This window comes from Oncorhynchus mykiss, chromosome 14 (assembly GCF_013265735.2).
Source record: "Oncorhynchus mykiss isolate Arlee chromosome 14, USDA_OmykA_1.1, whole genome shotgun sequence".
NCBI lineage: Eukaryota > Metazoa > Chordata > Actinopteri > Salmoniformes > Salmonidae > Oncorhynchus > Oncorhynchus mykiss.
Window position 1 is genome coordinate 36540772 of NC_048578.1, and position 13544 is coordinate 36554315.

Sequence of the window (13544 nt, forward strand, 5' to 3'; positions counted from 1 at the left end):
ATGATTTATAAACTCTCACTGTGGTCCTCTGTAGATAACTGTGCCTTCTAGGACTAACAGAATCATTGAGGGTTTGGTTTGTACGCTCTATATTTGGACATGGAGTTGAGAAAATATCTTTCCCAGGATTGTTGTGGACATATCTGAAATTCAGATTCTTACAATGGTCAGTGGTCCTCTTTAGCTTGGTGTGGTCTTCTGTAGCTCAGTTGGTAGTGCATGGTGTTTGACCACATGTACGCGTGACTGTAAATCGCTTTCGATTAAAGTATGCAAAATTGCATGTATACACTGAACAAAAGTTTAAAATCAACACTTGATTTTACTGAGTTTCAATTCATAAGTAAATCAGTCAATTGAAATAAATTCATTGGGCCCTAATCTATGGTTTTCACATGACTGGGAATACGGATATGCATCTGTTGGTCACAGATACCTTCAAAAAAAGTAAGGGAGTGAATCAGAAAACCAGTCAGTATCTGGTGTGACTGCCATTTGCCTCATGCAACACGACACATCTCCATTTCATAGAGTTGATCAGGCTGTTGATGGTGGCCTGTTGAATGTTGTCCCCACTCCTCTTCAATGGCTGTACGAAGTTGATGGATATTGGCGGGAACTGGAACACTCTGCCGTAAACGTCGATCCAGGGCATCCTGAACATGCTCAATGGGTGACATGTCTGGTGAGTATGCAGGCCGTGGAAGAACTGGGACATTTTCAGCTTCCAGGAATTGTGTACAGATCCTTGTGACGTTTTAGCATTATCATGCTAAAACGTGATGTGATGGCGGCAGATGAATGGCACGACAGTGTGCCTCAGGATCTCGTCACTGTATCTCTGTGCATTCATAGCATAACCTTACCGCCACCATGAGGCAAACCTGTCGCCCACTCGATTCCTTACAAACTGTCTGCTACATGCACAGTACAGTTGAAACCGGGACTCATCCTTGAAGAGGACTCTTCTCCAGCGTGCCAGTAGCCATCGAAGGTGGACATATCCCCACTGAACGACGCCGAACTGGAGTCAAGCCCCTGGTGAGGACGACGGGCACGGAGATGAGCTTCCCTGAGACGGTTTCTGACAGATTGTGCAGAATTTCTTTTGTTTTTCAAACTTACAGTTTCATCAGCTTTTCTGGTGGCTGGTCTCAGACGGTCCCGCAGGTGAAGAAACTGGATGTGGAGGTCCTGGGTTGTCATAGTTATATGTGGTGTGCGGTTGTGAGGCTGGTTGGACGTACTGCCGAATTCTCTAAAACGACATTGGAGGTGGGTTATGGTAGAGAAATTAACATTAAATTCTCTGGTAAAAGCTCTGGTGGACATTCCTGCAGTCAGTATGCCAATAGCATGCACAATCAAAACTTAATAGGGAAAGGGGATACCTAGTCACTTGTTCAACTGAATGCATTCATCTGAAATGGGTTTTCCGAAACACTAGTGGCATTGCACATTTTAGAGTGGCCTTTTATTGTTCCCAGCACAAGGTTCACCTGTGTAAATATCATGCTGTTCAATCAGCTTCTTGATATGACACACCTGTCAGGTTGATGGATTATCTTGGTAAAGGAAAAAATGCTCAGTAACATGGACGTAAACACATTTGTGAACAAAATAAGAGAAATAAGCTTTTTGTGCATATGGAACATTTCTGGGATCTTTTATTTCAGCTCGTGAAACTTGGGACCAACACTCTACATGTTGCATTTATATTTATGTTCAGTATATTTCCTTATTGAGGACTGTCACGCAGAAGGCAGAAGCCCTTCTCCAAAACACATTAACTTCTCTGAAACCAGAAACCAGAAAAAAATGTTCTATTTGTTGAATTGAATCGTTTCTGGCTTTTCCTCTTTTGAGAAAAACACTAAATCTAGCCCAACAATATGGAAGTATTTATGGTGATTTATTGTGCCACCTTAAAAGTTCCCAGGCCTTGTTGCTCAGTCAAGCACAGCTAAAGTATATGAACGATTTCAAATACGACCTGAACCCAGGTGTAATACAGGGCTGGGATTTTTTATTTATTTTTATACCTCTGACTGAAATAGTGTCCCTCCATATGTAAGCTGAATTAGGTGCCATGGCAGTTTTATAGCCTAGAGAAATGTTAGTATCTGAAAAGTGTCACTTCTTTGTCAGACCATGAGACATCGTAAAAAATTGGTCTTCTCACAAAATCATCTGTCGGGTTTGAACGGTTTGGCCTACAAAAACTATTTTGACCCCTCTATGGAAAGATGAGACTCTCACGAACAGGATGGTGTTCTCAGTACAGCCAATCTGCCAACTTCTGTCAGTAGCATCCGAATAGTTTGGGCTTCCCACTAATACGACCGCCCTTTGGAAAGTTGAGGACACGCACATGTTGGTTGTTTTGCTCTAGGACAAGACTCGTCTGAATGTCCCCCTGGTACCAGTTGAACAAATGAATTTGTAGTACATATGGAGATGGTTAAGTGGCAAAAATAAGGGCTAAAAAAACCCCACATTAGAACAAACTTCCTTTGGATTTATTTTATTTTTTTTGGGGGGGGGGGGTCGGACTATCTGTCGTTCAACGTAGTAAATCTGTTATTCAATGCGTTTGTATGAGCTAATAGCAGGAAGGACAAATACAAAATTGTCATGAAATATCCCTCTAGTGGTGTGGGGGCTGTGCTTTGGTAAAGTGGGTGGGGTTATATCCTTCCTGTTTGGCCCTGTCCGGGGGTGTCCTCGGATGGGGCAACAGTGTCTCCTGACCCCGCCTGTCTCAGCCTCCAGTATTTATGCTGCAGTAGTTTATGTGTCGGGGGGCTAGGGTCAGTTTGTCATATCTGGAGTACTTCTCCTGTCCTATTCGGTGTCCTGTGTGAATCTAAGTGTGCGTTCTGTAAGTCTCTCCTTCTCTCTTTCTTTCTCTCTCTCGGAGGACCTGAGCCCTAGGACCATGCCCCAGGACTACCTGACATGATGACTCCTTGCTGTCCCCAGTCCACCTGACCGTGCTGCTGCTCCAGTTTCAACTGTTCTGCCTTATTATTATTCGACCATGCTGGTCATTTATGAACATTTGAACATCTTGGCCATGTTCTGTTATAGTCTCCACCCGGCACAGCCAGAAGAGGACTGGCCACCCCACATAGCCTGGTTCCTCTCTAGGTTTCTTCCTAGGTTCTGGCCTTACTAGGGAGTTTTTCCTAGCCACCGTGCATCTACACCTGCATTGCTTGCTGTTTGGGGTTTTAGGCTGGGTTTCTGTACAGCACTTTGAGATATCAGCTGATGTACGAAGGGCTATATAAATACATTTGATTTGATTTAATGAAATCATTTTTGTATGTATTTTTCGGCCACTCCAAGGAGTCTTAAAATGCTAAATCAAATAGCTAAATGATCCTTGGTATGACCTTCTTAAAACAACTCCATATAGCTTAGTAAGGGAGAATGAAGAAAACGTCAGGGTCAGTCTGTTTATGAAATGTTTGAAAAGCAGGAAGTCGTCATAGCTTTGCATTAAAAACAACACACAATGGCTGATCAGGTTCTCCATAGAACGCTTTATTGTTCACAACAGCAATAAACAAGGAGAAGTATTGTTAATTACGTTCCCATTTGTTGAACCCCGGACATATATTTGAAAATGTATGCAAAATGTTTATTATTTCTAATGAGATGATCGCACTGTTGTTCTCTCTCTGAACAACATTATAAAGTACTGTATACAGGTGGAAGGCACAACATCCTTACATTATTACTAATATGGCAGTGTAGTATCTAGCCTACATTGTTGACGTATATACTGCTCACTGCTGTTTGGTATCAGAGGCCCTATGAGGCCTGCCCTGTGACGCCTGCCCTGTGAAGCCTGCCCTATGAGGCCTGCCCTATGAGGCCTACCCTGTGAGGCCTACCCTGTGAGGCCTGCCCTTTGAGGCCTACACCATGCTGCATAACTCATCCATACAATACAATCAAGATAATGTTGGCAGGTTCGGTGGGAACATCAACACAACATGACAGCTACTCACTAAATGCCATCAAATACAGGCCTGACAACACATCTCCCAGAAACTTGGGTTCCCTACAGCCATCTTTAAAAAAATGTTTTATATATATTTCACCTTTATTTAACCAGGTAGGCTAGTTGAGAACAAGTTCTCATTTACAACTGCGACCTGGCCAAGATAAAGCAAAGCAGTTCGACACAAACAAACAACACAGAGTTACACATGGAATAAACAAACATGCAGTATAAAAAGTCTATATACAGTGTGTGCAAATGAGTTAAGATAAGGGAGGTAAAGGCAATAAAATAGGCCGTAGTGGTGAGGTAATTACATATTTTAAGTGTTACTTCAAATGAAGGTCATATGGTTGTGCGTGTAACTCTGCTCTCAAATCTATTGTTAGAGACAGTTCCTCTTGTGTAGATTCTAAGAATTCTCACGAGAGAACGCAATCTGGAAAACTGGCAAAGTCCATGAACCCCGTATAAACATCGTAGATGAGACATAAAGGAATGGGAGCAGAGTAGACCTTTACAATTCCATATAAGACTTGTCATGCCACATTAACCAGAATTATTTATGTTTTATTGTTATCCCACAGAACACCTTGTGACACAAGAATAGAGATGGTTACAATGTGTAGATGTCCATAACCACTCTGGGATCTACCACTGTGTTCCAGCAGCACATTCTAATCTGCTGATATAACACACACACACACACACACACACACACACACACACACACACACACACACACACACACACACACACACACGCACACGCATGCACGTACGCACGCACGCACGCGCACGCGTGCACACACACAGACACAGACACACAGACGGACATGCACACACACAGACACAGACACAGACACACAGACACGCACACACACAGACACAGACACACACACACACGCGCACAGACACACACGCACGCATGCACGCACGCACGCACACACGTACACGCGCGCACAGACACAGACACACAGACACACAGACACACACAGACAGACACACACACACACACACACACACACACACACACACACACACACACACACACACACACACAATTACATCTGGAGTCTTCTCCTACTGGGCCTAATGGTGTGAGTTAAACCTAACCCCAGGCAGCACACAGAGGGAAGCTACGGTGATCCCAGACTTCTTCAAGGCATCATTGTGTGTTTACTCAGCTGTGGCTTGCCCTGGGTTTAAACTCTATAACCCAGAGTTTATATTAGATTAAGTAAAGTAACCACGTTTGCCCAACGCACATCTGCGTATGTCGATGTTGCTTTTCCATAATTCAGGTGACTTGTGTTTGTTTATTGAAGAAGAGATGATCCTTCAATGTTACTGTAGTTTTATTATGTCATATTTGTAACTATTGTCTGGTCTTTTAACCATAATACGCTTGTCTAGTGGAAGGGTTGACTGCTAGCCTACAATCTGTGAGAGTAGCGTCTATATAAGAGTCTCCATATAGTCTGTTGGACGCCATAGGATTCAACAGCCACGTCTCAGGGCCCATAAGAGTCTCCATATAGTCTGTTGGACGCCATAGGATTCAACAGCCACGTCTCAGGGCCCATAAGAGTCTCCATATAGTCTGTTGGACGCCATAGGATTCAACAGCCACGTCTCAGGGCCCATAAGAGTCTCCATATAGTCTGTTGGACGCCATAGGATTCAACAGCCACGTCTCAGGGCCCATAAGAGTCTCCATATATAAGAGTCTCCATATAGTCTGTTGGACGCCATAGGATTCAACAGCCACGTCTCAGGGCCCATAAGAGTCTCCATATAGTCTGTTGGACGCCATAGGATTCAACAGCCACGTCTCAGGGCCCATAAGAGTCTCCATATAGTCTGTTGGACGCCATAGGATTCAACAGCCACGTCTCAGGGCCCATAAGAGTCTCCATATAGTCTGTTGGACGCCATAGGATTCAACAGCCACGTCTCAGGGCCCATAAGAGTCTCCATATAGTCTGTTGGACGCCATAGGATTCAACAGCCACGTCTCAGGGCCCATAAGAGTCTCCATATAGTCTGTTGGACGCCATAGGATTCAACAGCCACGTCTCAGGGCCCATAAGAGTCTCCATATAGTCTGTTGGACGCCATAGGATTCAACAGCCACGTCTCAGGGCCCATAAGAGTCTCCATATAGTCTGTTGGACGCCATAGGATTCAACAGCCACGTCTCAGGGCCCATAAGAGTCTCCATATAGTCTGTTGGACGCCATAGGATTCAACAGCCACGTCTCAGGGCCCATAAGAGTCTCCATATAGTCTGTTGGACGCCATAGGATTCAACAGCCACGTCTCAGGGCCCATAAGAGTCTCCATATAGTCTGTTGGACGCCATAGGATTCAACAGCCACGTCTCAGGGCCCATAAGAGTCTCCATATAGTCTGTTGGACGCCATAGGATTCAACAGCCACGTCTCAGGGCCCATAAGAGTCTCCATATAGTCTGTTGGACGCCATAGGATTCAACAGCCACGTCTCAGGGCCCATAAGAGTCTCCATATAGTCTGTTGGACGCCATAGGATTCAACAGCCACGTCTCAGGGCCCATAAGAGTCTCCATATAGTCTGTTGGACGCCATAGGATTCAACAGCCACGTCTCAGGGCCCATAAGAGTCTCCATATAGTCTGTTGGACGCCATAGGATTCAACAGCCACGTCTCAGGGCCCATAAGAGTCTCCATATAGTCTGTTGGACGCCATAGGATTCAACAGCCACGTCTCAGGGCCCATAAGAGTCTCCATATAGTCTGTTGGACGCCATAGGATTCAACAGCCACGTCTCAGGGCCCATAAGATGGTGCTGGAAAAGAAGCCAGACGTTTTACGATTGTATTTGTTTATTTGTTTGCGTTGTTGGTAACTTGTTTTTTTAAACTTATTTTGTAATAAGAAGTTGGAATTCTGAGGTTTGATAGAATGTTACCAATATTAATAGAATTTTACAAATATTAATAGAATGTTACCGTTATTAATAGTGACACCAATATCAATCGAGTGTTACCTAAATTGATAGAATGTTACCAATATTAATAGTGCTACCAATATTAATTTAATATAATGTTACCAAAATGAATAGAATGTTACCAATATTAATAGAGTGTTACAAATATTCTTAGCATGTTACCAATACTAATAGTGTTGCCAATATTAATAGAATGTTACCAATATAAATAGAATGTTACCAATATAAATAGATTGTTACCAATATTAATAGAATGTTACCAATATAAATAGTGCTACCAATAGTAATAGAATGTTACCAATATAAATAGTGCTACCAATATTAATAGAATGTTACAAATATAAATAGTGCTACCAATAGTAATAGAATGTTACCAATATAAATAGTGCTACCAATATTAATAGAATGTTACCAATATAAATAGTGCTACCAATATTAATAGAATGTTACCAATATAAATAGAATGTTACCAATATAAATAGAATGTTACCAATATAAATAGAATGTTACCAAAATAAATAGAATGTTACCAATATAAATATAATGTTACCAATATAAATAGTGCTACCAATAGTAATAGAATGTTACCAATATAAATAGTGCTACCAATAGTAATAGAATGTTACCAATATAAATAGTGCTACCAATAGTAATAGAATGTTACCAATATAAACAGTGCTACCAATAGTAATAGAATGTTACCAATATAAATAGTGCTACCAATATTAATAGAATGTTACCAATATAAATAGAATGTTACCAATATAAATAGAATGTTACCAATATAAATAGAATGTTACCAATATAAATAGAATGTTACCAATATAAATAGTGCTACCAATAGTAATAGAATGTTACCATTATTACGAATGTTTTATTTTATTTGTCACAGTGAAACTCTTACTTGCAAGCCCTTAAACAAAAACACAGTTTAAAGAAAATAACTAGAAAAGTAAGAGATAAGAATTACAAATAATTCAAGAGCAGCAGTAAATAACAATAGAGGGGCTATGAGATTGCGCTGGAGAAGAAGGCAGACATTTTACATGCCCCCAGCCCATTGTGTTTTTTTGTTTGTTTGTTTGCGTTGTTTGTAACTCATTTTTTAAACTTATTTTGTACATAACGTTGCCGCTACCGTCTCTTATGACCGAAAATAACTTCTAGACATCAGGACTGCGATTACTCACCACGGACTAGCAGAATCCTTTTTTTCCTTTCACGACTATGACGAGCCCGACGCGAAGGATATACTGCTTCCTCGGGAACAGGCCCCTATCCAGGTGATCTGAGTGAAGAGGAGGCGGAGAACGAGGGGCCGAAGGTCGGGCTGCCTTCTGAGAATTCATAGGCGATCGAATAAACCCCCATTTCCTTCCATTCTGCTAGCAAACGTGTAATCTTTGGAGAATAAAATGGACGAGTTCTGCGGAAGATTAAACTACCAACGGGACTTTTAAAAACTGTTACATCTTATGCTTCACGGAGTTGTGGCTGAACGACGACAATATCAACATACAGCTGGCTGGTTATACAATGTACCGGCAGGATAGAACTGCGGCGTCTGGTAAGACAAGGGGCGGCGGTCTCTGTATAACAACAGCTGGTGCACATAATCTAAGGAAGTCTCGAACTATTGCTCGCCTGAAGTAGAGTATCTCATGATAAGCTGTAGACCACACTACCTACCGAGAGAGTTTTCATCTGTATTCTTTGTAGCTGTTTACATACCACCACAGTCAGAGGCTGGCACTAAGACAGCATTGAATGAGCTGTATTATGCCATAAGCAACCAAGAAAACGCTCACCCAGAGGCGGCTCTCCTAGTTGCCGGGGACGTTAATGCAGGGAAACTTAAATCTGTTTTGCCAAATTTCTTTTAGCATGTTAAATGTGCAACCATAGGAAAAATAACTCTGGACCACCTATACTCCACACACAGAGACGCATACACACATACAAGTTCTCCTTCACCCTCCATTTGGCAAATCTGACCATAATTCTTTCCTCCTGATTCCTGCTTAGAAACGAAAATGAAAGCAGAAAGCACCAGTGACTAGATCAATCAAAAAGTGGTCAAAGGAAGCAGATGCCAGTGACCGTACGTACATACCCCAACCAGAAACCATGGATTACAGGCAGCATCCTCACTGGGGCCAGAGCCAGAGTCAGAGCCAGAGTCAGAGCCTGGGCCAGAGCCAGAGCCAGAGCCGGAGCTGGGGCCAGAGCCAGAGCCAGAGCGAGAGCCGGGGCCAGAGCCAGAGCCAGAGCCGGGGCCAGAGCCAGAGCCAGAGCCTGGGCCAGAGCCAGAGCCAGAGCCTGGGCCAGAGCCGGGGCCAGAGCCAGAGCCGGAGCTGGGGCCAGAGCCGGGGCCAGAGCCAGAGCCGGGGCCAGAGCCGGGGCCAGAGCCAGAATCAGGGCCAGAGCCAGGGCCAGAGCCGGGGCCAGAGCCAGAGTCGGGGCCAGAGCCAGAGCCAGAGCCGGGGCCAGAGCCAAAGCCAGAGCCTGGGCCAGAGCCAGAGCTGGGGCCAGAGCCGGGGCCAGAGCCAGAGCCGGGGCCAGAGCCAGGGCCAGAGCCAGAGCTGGGGCCAGAGCCGGGGCCAGAGCCAGAGCCAGGGCCAGAACCGGGGTCAGAGCCAGAGCCGGGGCCATGGCCAGAGCCGGGGCCAGAGCCAAATTCAGAATCAGGGCCAGAGCCAGAGCCAGAGCAAGAGACAGCGACAGAGCCGGGGCCAGAGCCGGGGCCAGAGCCAGAATCAGGGCCAGAGGTGGAGCCGGAGCCAGAGTAAGAGACAGAGCAAGAGACAGAGACAGAGCCGGGGCCAGATCGAGAGCCAGATTGAGAGCCAGAGCCAGAGCCAGAGCCAGAGCCAGAGCCGGGGCCAGAGCCTGAGCCAGAGCCAGAACCAGAGCCGGAGCCAGAGCCGGGGCCAGAGCCAGAGCCGGGGCCAGAGCCAGGGCCAGAGCCAGAGCCGGGGCCAGAGCCGGGGCCAGAGCCAGAGCCGGGGCCAGAACCGGGGCCAGAGCCAGAGCCGGGGCCATGGCCAGAGCCGGGGCCAGAGCCAAATTCAGAATCAGGGCCAGAGCCGGAGCCAGAGCAAGAGACAGCGACAGAGCCGGGGCCAGAGCCGGGGCCAGAGCCAGAATCAGGGCCAGAGCCAGGGCCAGAGCCAGAGCAAGAGACAGAGCCAAAGACAGAGACAGAGCCGGGGCCAGAGCCGGGGCCAGTGCCGAGGCCACCACCTCTAAGTCTCCCTCTGACACACATCTGTGACTGAGCTGGATTTCCATTAGTGATTAGGGCGTGACCTATCTGCTACCCCGTGGTCAACAAGGCCTGGGAACAGAAAAGATTTCCCTGCTTCCCTTGAACCATGGCCAAGGAACACAGTACCGCTGAACACTGCAGCTCAACACGTTCTGCTCCAGTCTCTCCAACATAATGTTGGTGGGTATGTGGGCTCCAGTCTCTCCAACATAATGTTGGTGTGTATGTGGCCTCCAGTCTCTCCAACCTAATGTTGGTGTGTATGTGGGCTCCAGTCTCTCCAACATACTGTTGGTGTGTATGTGGGCTCCAGTCTCTCCAACATAATGTTGGTGTGTATGTTGGCTCCAGTCTCTCCAACATAATGTTGGTGTGTATGTGGGCTCCAGTCTCTCCAACACAATGTTTGTGTGTATGTGGGCTCCAGTCTCTCCAACATAATGTTGGTGTGTATGTGGGCTCCAGTCTCTCACACATAATGTTGGTGTGTATGTGGGATCCAGTCTCTCCAACATAATGTTGGTGTGTATGTGGGCTCCAGTCTCTCCAACATAATGTTGGTGTGTATGTGGGCTCCAGTCTTTCCAACATAATGTTGGTGTGTGTATGTGGGCTCCAGTCTCTCCAACCTAATGTTGGTATGTATGTGGGCTCCAGTCTCTCCAACATAATGTTGGTGTGTATGTGGGCTCCAGTCTCTCCAACATAATGTTGGTGTGTATGTGGGCTCCAGTCTCCCCAACATAATGTTGGTGTGTATGTGGGCTCCAGTCTCTCCAACTTTAATGTTGGTGTGTATGTGGGCTCCAGTCTCTCCAACATAGTGTTGGTGTGTATGTGGGCTCCAGTCTCTCCAACCTAATGTTGGTGTGTATGTGGGCTCCAGTCTCTCCAACCTAATGTTGGTATGTATGTGGGCTCCAGTCTCTCCAACATAATGTGTGTTGGTGTGTGTGTATGTTGGTGTGTGTTTGTTTGTGTGTGTACATCAGAGGGGTTGTGTACAGGAGAATACATTTTCGTTTCATATGGATTAATGAATGGTGATAAATAATAATAATAATAATACAATCTTATTTTCTTGTTTAATCTTCTTTGATTCTACTACAAAGTAGTAGAGCTAATCTGAAACAAATCCAGCTTTGAATCATATTCTGGTAAATGATTGCAGTATACTGTCCCGTTAACAATGACTATGGAAATAAGTATGCTGTATATATAAATGTGATGTCCCCTCTACTCTGGGCTCTAGTCAGTTTCTCTCCTCTTTGTTTGGTATATCCTTGGCCCCCGTAACCAAGGAGACAGTGCCAAGGCGTTAAATTTAAAATGAGCGTGACAGAGACTGATAACGAAACAGAGGGAAATTCAGAGTCATCCCTCTCTTAGTCATCATTAGCTTTCAGAAATCTGCATTTTTAAAAAGCAGAACATCAAATCCTCTTTGTTTTCAACCATTTCGCATGTGGAGGTAAGTTCTAGAGAAAGGTATCCTTCACATCAGTCAGAGCTGTCTGGCGATCCAACGACAAAGATATTTCATAAAAGTGAAGAAGTGCAACTGAAGCACAAAATTAGTCAGTTTACATTGCTGATTTGGAGCGAACCCCAATTGAGTCTGACAGGGAGCTGACTGCAGTATTAACACATTAACAATTACTCCCTGACATCTCCCTGAGATGTAAACACACAAGCATCCATGACTATCTCCGACAATGAAGGTGTGTAATGGTTGAAATAGATGGTGCTTTACTGCTGCTAGGCTAACTGATTGCTACGGTGCATTACTGCTGCTAGGCTAACTGATATGGTGCATTACTGCTGCGAGGCTAACTGATATGGTGTTTTACTGCTGCGAGGCTAACTGATTGCTACGGTGCTTTACTGCTGCTAGGCTAACTGATTGCTATGGTGCTTTACTGCTGCTAGGCTAACTGATTGCGATGGTGCTTTACTGCTGCGAGGCTAACTGTTATGGTGCTTTACTGCTGCTAGGCTAACTGATTGCTACGGTGCATTACTGCTGCGAGGCTAACTGATTGCTAAAGTGCATTACTGCTGTGAGGCTAACTGATTGTTACGGTGCTTTACTGCTGCTAGGCTAACTGATTGCTATGGTGCTTTACTGCTGCTAGGCTAACTGATTGCTATGGTGCTTTACTGCTGCTAGGCTAACTGATATGGTGCATTACTGCTGCGAGGCTAACTGATATGGTGTTTTACTGCTGCTAGGCTAACTGATATGGTGCTTTACTGCTGCTAGGCTAACTGATTGCTATGGTGCTTTACTGCTGCTAGGCTAACTGATTGCTACGGTGCATTACTGCTGCGAGGCTAACTGATTGCTAAAGTGCATTACTGCTGTGAGGCTAACTGATTGCTACGGTGCTTTACTGCTGCTAGGCTAACTGATTGCTACGGTTATCGTCTAGCAGGGTGGAGTAGAAAAGGCAAATGCAAACCTCAATAAAAACGAGGAGCCTAAATCTCAGTTGTAATCAGCGTTGTAAAGAGCTGTCGTTATGCAACTATTGGCCCTATTTATAGTCATGTTATATATTACGTAGGTTCAGTCACATATACAATACATGGAATGTCTCTGCTTGCAGACCCTGCTGATAGCTATTAGTGATGGGAATACAAGGCTTCAGTTACAGCACACGGATGTAACTGAATCATCCCAAATGAAATCAGCCGTAATGGCCAGCATCGCTTCATTATGTTTTTACAAACCATTTGCAAGCAATTACATAACCAACGGCAGCCGGGCTTTTATTTTGTGCATCATCAAACTGACTAACTGGCTCACTTAATCCTGAGTCAAATGCAATGTTTATCATCAACATCTAGGATGGCATCCTATTTCCTACATAGTGCAGTACTTTTGACCAGGGTCCCTTAGTCAAAACTAGTGCACTATTTAGGGCATAGGGTTCCATTTGGGATGCAGATAATAATGAGGATCAGCAAAAAAAGAACTAATTCTAATAATGCTCCAGTCTTATGGAAAAATGTATTACACTCCACATAGGAATAAAGAGGATTACGGCTAGAGTCCTTAATTGAAACAATAACTAAGTGGATTCCCCACTTTAGTTTTGGTATTAAAAAAAACAATGAGAGATCGGCATGGACAAATTCACTCAAATTCATAGACAGAGCTAGGGATGCAAGGACTGTCCATCCATGATATAACAATTATAGTTTTGACATTTTGAGGCTATACATTGACATAGTTTACACACATGGGAGTAAAACAAGCTTATGTTTTG

At 44.7% G+C, this 13544-nt stretch overlaps 1 pseudogene; it reads left to right on the forward strand.

Moving 5' to 3' along the window:
- LOC118938764 overlaps positions 1-10282 on the forward strand; it is a 23746-nt pseudogene extending 13464 nt beyond the window's left edge.
- Positions 10283-13544: the final 3262 nt, after the last annotated feature.